Here is a 16,491-nt window from a genome sequence, read left to right as displayed (position 1 = left end):
ACACTTTGGTGCCTCTCTTCCCTCAAGTTCTCAACAACCTACTTCTACATCCATAAATTTACAAATTCAAGCTCTTCAAGAACAAGTTTCAACTTTACAATCTTCTAATGACTCACTCACAGCTAAAGTGCAAGCTCTCACCACTCTAGTGCAGAGTCAACAGGCAGACTGCTAGACCTTGGTAGACTCCCACAAGCATTTACAAATGCAAAATTTTGTGGCTTTGGGAGCTATCATGGGAAAGCTTAACATTCCATTGCATGCACTTCCTGAGACTGTGAGGCCAGAAATTCCCACTCCACTACTCATGCATGTTCCCAAGACTAAGGGGAAGATAGAAGCTAGGATTCAAAAATCCAGGGATACTGGTAAGTCAAAGGATCTTAGCAAATTGACATCTACTACTCAAACTGGTCAAAGTTCTTCAAAAGCTCAGCTCTCTAAAGATGTTGGGAAGGACAGACTTCTAAAAGCTGCAGAAGGACCCTGTCAGGATAAAGAATTCAATGAACTTCTGTCAGTTTTAAGGATGTCTCTCCATAACAACTACATCACTTACAAAAGAGCATTGGCCAATAATATCAACTTTGTTAGAGTGGTGATTGTCAAAATTGATAACTTTCTGGAGAAGATGATGGTTGCTAATGTAAATGACAGTGGACTGGACAGATGTCTACAGGTGTCTCTCTCCAATATTTAGAAATTGAGAACATCTGAGCTGGATGTAGTGATTGATAAAGTACATATAGTCATTCCAGAGGACACACAATTGCTACATGAACTCAAGAAGGCTCATATAGATGTTTTTCCTGAAGCCTATCTATATCCAAGAAAGGGTATGGCCTACATCTGTCCTCAAACTAAAAGATGCAAAATCTTCAATGTTCCTAAGAACTGTGTAATAGGAAACATGAGGTTGATTATGACTCTTCAATCTGATCTGAAATGCAAAAAGAACAAGAAAATTGAAGATAAAGAGATGATCATAATTCTTGATAGATACCTTGTGAATGCTGATACCATGTTGCCAAACTTACAATACAACTTAAAGGATGACAATGATGATGATGAGCAGAAGCAAGATGATCAACCACCTTCTGGATCAAATCCAAGTCAAACTTCTAAAGCAACTGGTAGCAAACAGAAGAAGCGGGAGAAAAAACAAGATGATAAGAAGAGAGGGGAAGAAAGAAGAAGAAAGAAGAAGGAAGACACATCTGAACCACAAAAACAATCCCTAAAAATCCAAATCAATCAAGCTCAACCCTCTAAGCCAACAAACTCAAATACTAAACCACCTCAAACCTCAAAGCATAAATTCTTGTATAAACAAAATGCAAATACCTTACTAAAAATACCAATCACCTCAAGCCAGACTTTTCTCAAGAAAATCTTAAACCTACCTTCTGTTAAGCCACCAACCAAACTTCATTACAAATATGTTGGGAGAAAACCAAATAAAATGCTACTGAGAGGGCCATCTGGAACTGCTTTAATCAAAGTGATTTTCTATCTCTAAATTTGTGCATCTCAGATGAAGACCACTTTCAACAATTATCTGAAGAAATGGTCAGAGTTTGGATTGTAACATTAAGGGAAGTAAGAATCTACTATAAGGATGGAACCTTAACATTTCTTGGCAAAAACTTAATGGACACATTTTCACCCATAGAGATCAAAAGGGTGATAAGCTTGCTAAAGGATAAGGATACTGCAACTAAGGCATGGAGATATGTTTTGGATAAATGAGTGGTAGAAAGGGAAGAAAGAAGAGTAAGAAACAAGGCTGAAAATGAGGAGAGGAAAAGAAAGTATATTGAGGAGATAGACATGTATATACAAAAATTTGAAGATCTCAAGGCAAAGGGGATGAGTAGAATTACCAAGGATGGACAATTTCTAAACATCAAGGCTGGCAGATTCTCAAGAATTAGGTTTGGTTTCTTGAACAGTTATCCATTAGCAGATAAACTCAAATTTGTAGAAGCTCTAAGAGGAACACCAATCATAGAGGAACTGGAAGCACTTGTAAAGTTAAAGGACCTCAATAGAGAAGAAATAGGAGATGAGAAATTTGATTAATGAATGTATCTGTCAAACCTAAGAGATCATCTAATGTATAAAAGTTATAATTATGTCAATTTGTTATGTAAAGTTTTAATTGTTCATTATAGCTTGGGGTTAGTCTTGTTACCAGGCATGAATTGTGATAAGCAATCTTCTCACAAATTGGGGGAGATTGTTGTGCAAGACATGCATGTACCACAACAAGACTAGGTTAAATTGACAGCCCTAAGTAAGTTGTATGATAATCTAAGTTTGCATTTTATATTGTATTATTTGAGTCTGTAAAAGTGTCAAAAGATTGGACTGGAGAATTTTTCAATAAACAGTCTCAAGCCTAAGAATAAACTCTGGAAGAAGATCATGAAGATCATTCCTCCGAGACAGTGTGAAGAAGTTTGGAGTTGAATAAATCTGTTTTGAGAAAAACATTCTAAGTCAAGAAATCTACAAGTCACAGATCAAGTCTTATAGAGAAGTCATTCGAGAACTCCAAAATGACTTATCGACAAGTCAAAAATAGCTTATAGAGAAGTATCAAAGACATCGACAAGTCAAATAAAGATATGAAGATTGGAGATATCGACAAGTCATTTATGCAATAGAGAACTCAGAGATATCAACAAGTCAAAGGAAGATATGAAGATTGGAGATATCGACAAGTCAAATTCTCATTAGAGATCTCAGAGATATCGACAAGTCTTTTCTACATACAGAAATTCAGAGATCTCGACAAACCAAATTCTCTTATAGAGAACTCAAAGACTTCGATAAGTCAAAACAACTATAGAGTAATAAGAGATCTTGATAAGCCATTATACTTATCGAGATGTCGAGTTCTCTATATGACAAACTGGAGATCTCGATATGAAACTCAAAGTATAACATGCAGGCCAGTTAAATATCCAAGATTATAAATCAACAAATAAATCAATCACTGATTTGAAAAGTCTACAAAAAGCAGCTTGAAGAGTACCAGATCAAAGGCCAAGATTAACTGACAAAGTAAAGTCACAGACATGCACAATTTGCAAAGATATACTAAGCCAGAAATAGAAAGTTTTAGTTAACTTAAAGTAGGGATTAGTACAGCTTATTGCATATTGTGTAAAATCAGTGTTTATTGTTCTATAAAGTAAACAATGTATGCTTTGTTTCAGTTGTAACAAATAGATCTAAAAAAATATTATAACTCTCTCGAGAAAGAAGCTGAGTTCTTTATCAACAAACAACCCAGAAATTTGTAGCAAGACATACTTGATTTTAATATAAAATTAAGTGAGTTTTGAAGATAGTGTATTCATATGCATGTTTTATTATTTCTGTTAAAACAATTTATCTCTACAAGTTAGATTACTTTGTTCACCACATCCATAACATTTCAAAAAGGTTAAAAATAATCCAAAACACATTCACCCCCCCTGTGTTGTATTCATTACCTAACAAGAGTGCATAAATTCTACCCATGTGTATCTTGAGTAGTCATCCACCATCACAAGTGCATACTTCTTTCTTGAAATTGACAGGACATTAACTGGTCCAAATAAGTCCATGTGAATAAGTTGCAAAGGTGCGCTGATAGAGTTCACAGTTTAACTCTTGTGACTTGATTTCTTCATTTTTCCTTTTGGACAAGCTTCACAAACTTCATTCTGAGCAAACTCCAGATTAGGCATGTCTCTCACTAACTCCTTTTTTACTAGAGTGTTGATTGCCTTGAAATTCAAGTGAGATAGTTTCTTATGACACAACTTGCTTTGCTCCACAGATGCCTTGGTGTAGAAGTAACAAATTCGATCCTCATTTGCTGAGTCCAAATCTGCAACAAATAAGCTTCCCTTCCTTGCTCCTTTCAGAGCAACATCACCGGTCTTTTTGCTGATAAAAGTGTATTCTTCTTTGTCAAATGAAACCTTGAATCCTTTGTCTACAAATTGACTGACACTGAAAAGATTCACTTCAAGACCAGCTACCAGTGCTACATCTTCTATGACAACATTTCCAGAAATCAGTTTGCCATATCGCATTGTGAAACCTTTGATGTTGTCTCCAAAAGTCACTAATGGGCCAGCCTTCTCCTCAAATTATGATACCAGGGCCATATCAGCTGTCATATATCTTGAGATCCACTATCTATGATCCATATGACTTTCTTCCTTTTTTCCTGCACACAATAAGGATTAAGTGTGTTTAGAAACCCAAGCAATGTTGGGTAATTTCTTCTTATTTGCAAAATGTGTAAAATTAGAATGAGTGGATTCAGATAGAATAGTGTTCATGGACTGTTTTGCATTCTCCCTTTTTGATGCAGACCCAACATTCACTTCTTTGAGATCTACTCTCAGCTTATGACAACTCTTCATCACTTTCAAGTTGCAAGGGTTGCAATCAAACTTGTCACAGAATGAGTAGGGATCATTTGTATTTGCTTCATTGTACTTGCATGCTCCTTATATTGGCTTGCTAACAAACTTTTTATAAAGGTGAGTTAGATGATTCACAAAGTCACATTTTTTTACTTTGTTTTCTTGGAGAATCTGTAACAAATGCAAAGTTTTTGCTTTTGTTTATCCCAATTTTCCATCTTCTCCCTCAACACAGCTTCAATTTCAGCAACACACTTCAGCTTGTTTTTCAGATAATCATTTTCTTGCTTGAGTGACTCAAGCTCTACAAGCAGCAGATACAACTTTTGCTTCTCACTCTCAAGCTTCTCATTTGCTTTGCTTAGCCTACTTACTTCCTCAGTAGTTGCTACCATGCTAGTGTGTATATAAAACATCTCTACACTTATCTTTTCCACAGTCTCCTTATATTGACTAGCATTTAAATCAATAGTTGTTAGAGTTGGTACCTCTGATTTTGATGTGGATGCTTTTCCATGCTCAAAAGCCATTAGTGCATAGTTTCCAACTTTTTCATCCTCATCATCATTGTCAGTGTCATCCCAACTTTTTCCTTCTGCAATATAGGCTTTTCCAGACTATTTTTTCAAGAGAGCTTCATACATTGTTTCCAATTCCAAGTAAGTTTTATCCTTCACCTTTTTGGGCTTTCTACATTCAGTTTCAAAGTGCACAACTCATCACAGTTGAAGCACCTTATTTTTTATTTGTCCACAGATCCTGTTTTGTAGCCACCTTTACTAGCTGAATTGTACTGAGCTTTTGGCTTCCAATTATTGCTATCGGAAGATTGTCCCTTGCCTTTAAAAACCCTTGGCTTTTTTACTCTTATGTTGGAAAATTTCCTAGCCAAGTAAGCCATGGATTGGTCCATTTTATCTAGCACATCCAAGGTATAATACTCATCTTCCTCCAGCTCCAATACAACTTGCTTCTGAGGTTCTTTGTTCTTTTGTTCCATAGCTTGAATAACTGAAACTTGACCATATTGCTCATCTTCACTTTCTTCTCTGTCATGTACAATCAAAGCACTTGAAGCATCAACAACATATCCATGGTGTGCTTTCAATAACTTTCTTTGCAGTATTTCAAGCTCATAAGTTTTCAAGATTCCATTTAAAACTTCTAAAGTCATTCTGCTTAGATCTCTTCCTTCTCTAATAGCTGATATTTTATGTTCAAGATGGTTAGGAAGAGCCAATAGGAACTTTAGGTTAACCTCCTCAGCTGCATAATATTTATCATGTAGCTGTAAGTCATTTATCAATTTATTGAACCTCTCAAAAACTTCAGTAATTCCTTCTTTTGGTTTGGCCATAAACCCCTCATATTAGGAAACCAGAATCCTCCTTTGGTTTGACCTAACTTCATATGTTACTTCACATAGAATCTTTATCTTCTCCCAGATCTGTTTGGATGTGTCACAGTTGACAATGTTATTATACATTACATTGTCAAGTGACTCTATTAAGATCAGCTGCAAGCCACTGTCTAGAGATACTTTTTCCTTTTTAGGTTCAGTATATTTTGAAGGATCTTTAGGAGTATAGTGTGCTGGAATGACCATGTCTCCATCTGTAGATTCCTCAACTCTTACCATGGGGTGAAAGTCCCATTCTTGAGGATCTGAATATATAATGAATTGGCCATCCTTATGAACAACATCATTTTTTTCCATAATGTGTAGTAGATCTGTCAAAGATGGGGATTTTAATACTTCTAAGCTTTTGTGTATTCATTCTTCCAAGATCTTTACTACGTTTGCTTTCAGATTTTGCTCTGATACCACTTGTTAGGTAATGAATACAACACGGGGGGTGAATGTGTTTTGGATTATTTTTAAGCTTTTTGAACTATTATGTATGTGGTGAACAAAGTACTCTAATTTGTAGAGTTAATATGTTTTAACAGAAATAATAAAACATGCACATGAACACGCTATCTTCAAAACTCACTTAATTTTATATTAAAATCAAGTATGTCTTGCTACAAATTTCTGGGTTCTTTGTTGATAAAGAACTCAGCTTCTTTCTTAAGAGAGTTACAAGATTTTCTAGATCTCTTTGTTACAACTTAAACAAAGCATCCAGTGTTTACTTTATAGAACAGTAAACACAGGTTTTACACAACATGTAATAGCATGTACTAAATCATACTTTAAGTTAACTAAAACTTTCTATTTCTGGCTTAGTGTATCTTTGCAAATCGTGCATGTTTGTGCCTTTACTTTGTCAGTTAATCTTGGCCTTTGATCTTGTACTCTTTAAGCTGCTTTTTGTAGACTTTTCAAATCAGTGATTGATTTGTTTGTTGATTGATAATTTTGGATATTTAACTGGTCTGAATTTTGTACTGAGTTTCATATCGAGATCTCCAGTTTGTTATATAGAGAACTCAACATCTATATAAGTATAATGGCTTATCGAGATCTCTTATTACTCTATAGTTGTTTTGACTTATCGAAGTCTCTGAGTTCTCTATAAGAGAGTTTGGTTTGTCGAGATCTCTGAATTTCTGCATGTAGAAAAGACTTGTCGATATCTCTGAAATCTCTATAGACATATTGACTTATCGATATCTCTGAGATCTCTAATGAGAATTTGACTTTTCGATATCTCCAATCTTCACAACTTCAATTTGACTTGTCGATATTATTGAGTACTCTATTGCAGAAATGACTTGTCGATATCTCCAATCTTCACATCTTCAAGTTGACTTGTCGATATCTCTGAGACTTCTCTATAAGCTATTTTTGACTTCTCGATAAGTTATTCTGGAGTTCTTGGATGACTTCTCTATAAGACTTGATCTGTGACTTGAAGATTTGTTGATATCTCATGAGGGTTTTACGGCTCTTATTAACAGGTACATTCAGAAAAGCTGGATTCATGGATGTAGGGTTGTAAATGGAGCTCTATCTATCTCTCATATGCTTTTTGCGGATGACGATTATTTATATTGTAAATCAGCGGCGAATGAAGCGTCCAAGGTGTTATAAACTACTGCAAGTTTTTGAAGCTGGTTCGGGCCAGATGGTTAATAAGCAGAAGTCATCGATTTTCTTTAGTAAGAACACTAATGAAGGGACGAAGGAAGAGATATGCAGACAAATGCAAATGACAGAAGCTCCTGAGAATAGTATGTATTTATGACTTCCAAATATTATGTGACGTAAAAAAATTACCTTGGGCTTCTTAAAAGATAAAGTTCGGAAAAGTGTGGAAAGCTGGAATGAGCAAACATTATCTAAACTTGGTAAAGAGATCCTTCTGAAATTGGTGGTGCAAGCCATGCCTTCATACGCGATGAGTGTCTTTTTATTGCCACTGTAGATGTGTAATGACATTGAGCAAATCATGTGTAAGTTCTGGTGGAAGACAAATAGAAATTCCGACAGAAGTATTCATTGGGCTAATTGGGATAGACTGTGTTCACCGAAAGTTAATGGTGGAATGGGGTTTAGGAAGATCCATGACTTTAACCTTGCATTGTTGGGCAAGCAAGTATGGAGGCTAATGAATCAAGTAGACTCGATGGTTTCTAAACTCTTCAAAGCTCGTTATCTCCCTCATGATTTCTTGGATGCAGGTCTGCGTAGTAATTCCAATTTCATCTGGTAAATCCTAGTGAAAACTGGTATAAGATGGAGAATAGGGCATGGGGAGAAAGTAAAGGTGTTGGATGATGCGTGGTTAAATGACAATGTAAATCCGTACGTTGGGAGTCGACATCTAGCTCTAGTAAATCAATGTGTAGATGGTTTGTTGAAGCCGGGGGAAAAAGTTTGGGACATGAAGGTAATTGAGAATTTGTTTGAGCAGTGAGATCAGCACTTGATTCTTGGGATCCTGCTTAATAACAGACAAGAGGGGGATACCAGATATTGGTACATAGATGATAAAGGGATGTATACAGTAAAAAGTGCTATAGCTAGTTCAAGAAATGAAAGGAGGGTGGGTTACTAATGCCAATTCTGATTTTTGGAGACGTATGTGGAATTTAAAAATCCCACCTACAGCTAAGAATTTTATATGGAGGGCTTGTAGTGGCTACCTACCGATGAAGGTCTCGTTAAGTAAAAGGCAGGTGATTATTCTAATACAATGCCCGTCATGTACTGTTGGGGAGGAAACAACTTTACATTGTTTAGTTCAGTGTGAGTTTGCTCAGGCAGTAAGCAAGGTGCAGGTTTTGATAACACTAGGGACGACTTTGATAATTTTGTTGCTTGGTTGAATAATGCAATGGATCAATATGATTACTCAAGGCTAGCTAAGTTGATAATGCTGTGTAGTGGTCCATCTGGAAAGCTCGAAATATGGTGGTCTGGCACGAAACTTGCCTTCACATCGATGAGGTTATATGATCTGCTCAATTTATTCTTGATCAATGGATTGTAGCTCAGCTAAAAAGATCTTTTCCGTCTAATGCGTATATGTCTGCGAAGGATCGTAGTGAGCGATGGACGAAACTGGTTATGAATGCAATCAAGATCAATGCAGACGCGTCCCTTTTCGATGAAGTAAATTGTTTTGGTTTTGGGTGTGTTGCTCGTGATCACACAGGCAGACTGATACGAGCTGTGGCGGCAAGCAAAATTGAAAAAGTATTCGCAGATATAACTGTTATCAATCTTGTACGATAAAGACATTATTATATATATATATATTGAATATATAACTAATTCATAAGAACATTGCTAATTCTTAAATCACATAAGCATATAAGAATTAACAATTAAATTAGGAGAAGGGTTTGAGAAAACAAACAGAGATTGGATTTAATCTCGAGTCCAGAAAACTGTCTCCTTAAAGCAGTTTCACCCCGCACCATCCGTGTTTAGCGACCTGCTTCCCAGGATAAAACGAGATACTAGTATAATCGATAGATCGAATATACTCTCAGCGAACTTGAACTGAGCCCGAGAACTATCACCGGAATATTGGAAAAATTTAAGACTAAAGAGACCAAGAATGAAAGAGATGACTCTTATTTCCTTGACTTAATAAAACTGGTGCCCTAAGACTCTATTTATAAAGAGAGGCTTGAAAGAACTTGTTTTTCTTTTCGATGTGGTACATGGTATTTATAAGAAAAACTAAGGAATAGGTTTGTGCTACTTTCGATGTGGTACAAAACCACTTTTCATATTAAAAGGTAAAACTTTGGAATATCAGTTCTCATTCACCTTTTACTCATTTTGAGCTTGTTAATATGCGTTGGAATCCCCTCGAAGAGAAGAATACGTTCCAATAAATACACCACTAACACATAATGTGTCTCACTCATATAGAGTCTCAAAATGATTCGCAACTTAGTCTAAAATACTAAGTTTGTCCAACAATCCCCCACAAATGATATTTATGGTCCAGTAGCACGCACCACATAGACACCACATAGACAGACAGACGCGGAGCTTGACTTGGTGATAGTTCCGGCGGTCAGATATAGCATACGATAGGTAGAGAATGCTCCTTGAACCTTCGCTCGAATAAGTATATCGACTTTACTGGTAGACAGTATGACGCGATGTCCTTGAACTGTTCGACCGTTTGTGTAAACGATGACATACTCATCACTATATCTTTCCTGACTCATTCAGTTCTCATGATTATGTCCATTTTGGCCCTGGAACATCGTCCTGGTTCTGCAAGAGTTTCTAAAAAATTGTGCCTCGCAATTCTCCTTTGAAGCGGCCATACTTCTCTCTTACATAGGTGATCTTTATCTTATAGAGTAACCCGCGTTTACTCAACCGAATATTATGTATTCAAACTTGAAATCCTTGTATTCGTCAAAGATCATTAAAAGCATAAAGCTTAACCTCATACCTTACGGGTCTCACTGTTTCATCATCATAGAAATAGGCCAGGGGTTACCCCCACAGTGATTTAGTCATCATGATTTAGTTGTCCCATTGAACCAAGTTCTTGGGATCTCCAGTCAGCAAGGTTGGGTGTCCACCATGACGTCGTTAAGCAATAGGCAAGGCTCATTCCTCTCGATAATTTGACAACTATATCTCGGTCTAACTAGATTCCCTTGTCTTAAACAGATTCACTCAGTTTAACCATCTGGTCAGTGGATCCAAACATTATCATTTGACTTTACATAGTCAATCATGATAATTCTCGTTGAGAATAGTTGTTTAATGGTATTATGTCCTCATCATAGATGTGAGACATACCATTTCATACACAATAATGTGATCTCCCAATTTGCATATTGATTACACGATATATGCATATTGAAGACACATTTTCCTTGTCATTTAGGAATATCCTTACAAAGTGGCTACTCAGCCTTTTAACTGCATTTATTTTATGCACCAGACTCGTATTCCATCATGAATCAAGCTAAGTTTAGGATTTCCATGACACGAATGCTAAGTGTGAAATGTATTCTCGAATGACTTTTAAGTTCTTAAAGTCAAATATCTAATTTCCGTACTATATTCACATAGTACAATTAGATATCTTTCGTATTGCAGTCCAAGCTCACGAGCACATATCATACACCTTAAATCTCATTGCAATCACTTCCAAGTGACCAATTTCCATTGTACTCGTGCATCTACCCAGTTTACCAACTGTATAGCCTATGTCTAATTTTGTACAATTTTAAAAAGTACAACAGACTTGCAATCCTTCTTGAGAGATCCTTGTTCATCTACGCTTGGATAAATATAAATCCATTCCAGCTATGACAACTTTAGCTTCGTTGATCTCTTCAAAATTCACATCACCAACATGTGACATGTATCATCTAAAACTTTTAAAGTCACAAAGATTGTAATCTTCAAATAAAAACTTTTCAATCTCATCAAGATTTTCAGAGATGATCCTCTTGTCATTACTTCTCGTAATGATCAGATCACTCACATGCAATCAATTATGACTTGCATATCATGTGTAAATAACACATGCACACTTGTCAATTCTCTGATTTTGAATCAGTTTGACATCTCATATTGACATATTTCACATTTAAGTAATAACTTTACTAGTTATTACTTAAGGCTTCACTTGTTATTAATATTACCAGCTTTTAGCGTCCCAAAAACCAGCAATTTCAGTTTGCATCATTACCGAGTTTAAGCGTCCTTAAACTGGCAATCCTTATTCACATAGCAACCAATTTTGAGCGTCCTCAAAATGGCAACCATGTCATTTATTTGAAGCCATTGCTTATCATAGCAATATCAAATTTAATATGCCATTATTTCGTGTCAATGTTGTTTCACTCAACATGATCACCGAAAATACAGATTTTCTACTCTTGCTTTATCTAGAGCAACTCTCGGGTTCACGTAAATAGATATTTCTCCAAATATCTATTTAGAAAGACCATCTCAATGTTCATTGATGCACTTTTAAATTTCACAATACGATAATTTTAGTATCATCTTAATGAACATTATTCTCAAAACTCGAGAATATTTCATAAATTATATAAGGTCATCACTTTCGACTGTAATATTTTTGTATCAGTCTGACCTTATACTTCCTTCAGACCCAGATATATTTTCCCAATTTAAAAATTCATTTGGGTCCTAATGCTTCTATCTCGTAAAAAGATCTATATATTTTTTAAACAAGATTCTGTCAAACAGAACCACTCTCTCTATTTCTTAACATCCTTTCCCCCACAAAGGACATAGAGAGAACATGCACAATCCATTTTCTAGTACACGTGCTAGAAAATCTTGATTTATTGACTCTTAGTAATAGTCAAATTTTCTCTTGATATATTCACTTATCAAGAAATTATACGAGAAGCGCATTGCTTCTATTAAATTTACGAGTTCACCTTCAAGCAAATTATCAAGACATTCGGGACTAGCAATTATCCAAGTCTTTTGCTCTCTGCAGGTTCATCATCACATTCATCCAATAACTCGTAAGTTCATTTAGATGACTTTTAATTACAGATCTACTAGGATCTACTAGCTTATCGCATAAGCATTCCTAAACTCTGTAATAGTATTCTTACGAATCTCAAATATTAGATTTATATATCGGATATTATTAGACTCAACCATTGTCTATGTATCCATCCAAAATATCTCAATTGATTTTGGATCTCATGCTACCAACAGAGGTATTGGTATCAAGTTTCGAGATACCCCCACATTTCAATTATTTTCAAGAATGTTTCATTACATTCCACTATTCATAGAAAATTCAATAATTTTCTATTTTAGATACCCCCACAATTTTAATATTTTACAGAATGTCAGAAAATATTCCAAAACTAATAGGAAATTTAATTATTTCCTTCTGTGGTATCATGTTTAAGGAACGATTGGCCCTTCGTAACTAATATCCTCAAATTCAGTGATAGTCTGAGCTGATCACAATCGTTTTGCATCTCTCTCAGAGCGCAACTCAAGCCTGCATCTACTCCATTTATTTAATGCGAGTAAGGTGCAACGACCTCATGAATATTCACGTTGCAAACAGAATTTGCCCGGTGATTATTCATCATCAAATTTATTCACTACCATCTTAATTATCTGTATTAAGTTGGATTTACCCTTGAGTTTATAGAGCACACATCTCTCTATTTAGCTTCAATATTGACTCGACTACGAGTACGAGTGATAAATGTTTTACTATCAAACCAGACAGTAAACACGTATCGTGTCACTACCTCTCATCTGAGCAGGTTTTACGTCATTCATTAAAACCTATAAGATTTTAATATCATGTTTAAAGAACTTCCCGTGGTTCTTATCATTTAAAATTCAATTACCGAATTTCTCTAAAATATTTACATGGTTCACACGAACCTACATTTCTGGCTCACCTACTGGTACAACCATAAAAGGCCCAAGGAAGAACATAAATCTTCAATAACCCCACATTCAGTTATCCTTGATCAACTGATGTGTAAGGGTTAACAACTTTTCGGATTCTCTCCGAAATTCAGCATAACTACTGAGATCAATATTCGTCGTATTAAGTATCATATGGATCACTATAATAGGCTCGTGTGTCACTGCCGCAGCAGGCCGACACCAACACGTGAAATTACTATTTAACTGGAGGAAAGATCCAACCAGAAAAATATAATTTATATGCCGACCCATAACCTGTACTCCAGGCCCATTAGGTTTTTTTAATGTGGAGAATCCTGAGCAATTGTAAATCTGGTTCACTTCAGCTGCCCACCTCGTCACATTATTTAACAATGATTAAAAAAATATTAATCACCAAATAATCAAGTTCCATCATGAAGGGTCACATTTATGTAGCCATATCATTTAATTGCATAGCAATATCATGTTATGAACTTGCAAACACGAATGTAAACTATAGCATATACGATTCTTGTATCAGTGTACTAATAATTCCAAAATCAATTCAGAATTAAGAAATCAATCACCATGTTAACAAAACATAATAAGCTATCCATTAATAGTGAAAACATGGACGAATTATAAATTTGGGTTTAATCTACCAATTTATAATGATCAACCAGAGAGAGATGTCACCAAATATGTTCACTTTAATATAAGTTGATCATAAATCAATAATCATTAAAGCATCAATAGCCTTATAAGAAACCAATTATCCAACAACTTTGTGCTTACTTTTGCCTCGTACCTGTTATACTTAAACAAAGCACCACTTAAAATCAAATTTATATTAATTTCAAGCACATGGCAACAAGTGATCAAAGAAATTAACGCACTAAATTTAATTTAATTAATGAGGCAAATAATGGTCACTCATATACCCATAAATAAATCCAATTTAAACAATCAAATTGACCTTTGCGTCTACTCACAAGAAAGTATGAAAATTGAAGAAAACTGCTTTAAGATTGTTATCAATCTTGTACGATAAAGACATTATTATATATATATATTGAATATATAACTAATTCATAAGAACATTGCTAATTCTTAAATCACATAAGCATATAAGAATTAACAATTAAATTAGGAGAAGGGTTTGAGAAAACAAACAGAGATTGGATTTAATCTCGAGTCCAGAAAACTGTCTCCTTAAAGCAGTTTCGCCCCGCACCATCCGTGTTTAGCGACCTGCTTCCCAGGATAAAACGAGATACTAGTATAATCGATAGATCGAATATACTCTCAGCGAACTTGAACTGAGCCCGAGAACTATCACCGGAATATTGGAAAAATTTAAGACTAAAGAGACCAAGAATGAAAGAGATGACTCTTATTTCCTTGACTTAATAAAACTGGTGCCCTAAGACTCTATTTATAAAGAGAGGCTTGAAAGGACTTGTTTTTCTTTTCGATGTGGTACATGGTATTTATAAGAAAAACTAAGGAATAGGTTTGTGCTACTTTCGATGTGGTACAAAACCACTTTTCATATTAAAAGGTAAAACTTTGGAATATCAGTTTTCATTCACCTTTTACTCATTTTGAGCTTGTTAATATGCGTTGGAATCCCCTCGAAGAGAAGAATACGTTCCAATAAATACACACCACTAACACATAATGTGTCTCACTCATATAGAGTATCAAAATGATTCGCAACTTAGTCTAAAATACTAAATTTGTCCAATAAACTAAGGTGATAGTTGTTAAGGAAGCACTAAGCTGGGTCAAAACGAAACAGTGGAACAAGGTAGCGGGGGAATCTGACTGTACGAAAGTAGTGCAAGCTCTGCGTAGTTCAGTGAAGTTAGCTTTTATATTTGGTTTGATGGTAACGGATTGTAAACAGATATTGCAAATGCTGAAGTTTGTTTTATTAGACGATCAGCAAATAGGGTAGCCCATTGTCTAGCAAGGCAATTTTATTTCATCTCTTATAACATCTTTGATCGTATTCATGCCCCTTCAGAGGTTTTATGAATGAATGAAAGTGTTCTTCCTTTGTCAAAAAAAGTTGTTTATTATATATTTTTTATTTTTACATTAAAATTGTATTATAAAGAACTGGGTATGATTGGATTATGATTAAATTTAATTGAATCTATACCCGGCTCAATTTATTAAACCTAAAAATTTTGTTACCCATTGAATTTAATGTTGATTGGATATTTTTAATGGGCTCAAAAAAGGATTGGGATTGTATAGGGAAAGTAAAAAATGTGTTTGTTTTTTAGTTTTTATACGTAGGTATTCATTCCATTGTCTAATAATTTTATTTGTTTGTTATATACAAATTTAAATAAAAATTTCACGGATTTTTATATTTGATCTTTTTAAGTTCTCAAGATCTCAAATAATTAGAAGAAATTCAAAATATCTACAAATTTTTATTTAATTTTTTTTTTGAAAAGATTCAAGTAATTAATCAGAAGAATTTAAAATTTTCTACAAGTTGTAGGTTAGATTAAAAAAAAAGAAAGAAATCAAGTAAAGAAAAGATTTTTCAACTAAGAAAGTTTAAATTTACTGGTAGAGAGGGGTATACCGGTAATTAAATCTTTGGAAAAAAGTATAGTTGTGAAAGTATATGCAAGTAAAACCTCTGGACAATGCACTAATGCAGTAGGTACTAGTACTACAGGTAAAAGAGTTGATGTAGATTAGAAAACTTTTTAGAATACTTGACAAGCAAAGTTTCCAGACAAGACAAGACATATTCAAGAACAAAAGATCATATGAGCTAAATGTTTATTTTAAGGAAGGGTTGGATCATCTGTTTTACAAATTACAAAGGTTTAAATATCCTCAGAGGAACTACTAAACAGTCTACACGTTCCCAGAATGGCATATTTGAAGCACAAGAGTGATCAAGTTTCTAAAAAAAAGTGGAACTAACAATGGCACATCAAAATTGCAACCACCATATAACTCGGCCTACTTAAGTTACACAACATTGTTGTATTTCATTAATTACCAGAGTTGTTGGCAATGGCACCTGCGTCTATCAGAGCTAGCTTGCTTTCTTGACATTCGTTTCTAAAATCCGTAACCAAACAATTTTCAAATTAGTGTTGGGAGCAGAATGATACTCTTGAATGGGTAATCTTGTAGTATCTATCAGTCCTCCGTTCCCTTCCATGGTATTAGAAGTTTTAACAAACT

Source organism: Apium graveolens, chromosome 5 (genome assembly GCF_009905375.1).
Source record: "Apium graveolens cultivar Ventura chromosome 5, ASM990537v1, whole genome shotgun sequence".
NCBI lineage: Eukaryota > Viridiplantae > Streptophyta > Magnoliopsida > Apiales > Apiaceae > Apium > Apium graveolens.
The sequence above is the reverse complement of the archived record's forward strand: the minus strand, read 5'-3'. Positions refer to the sequence as shown.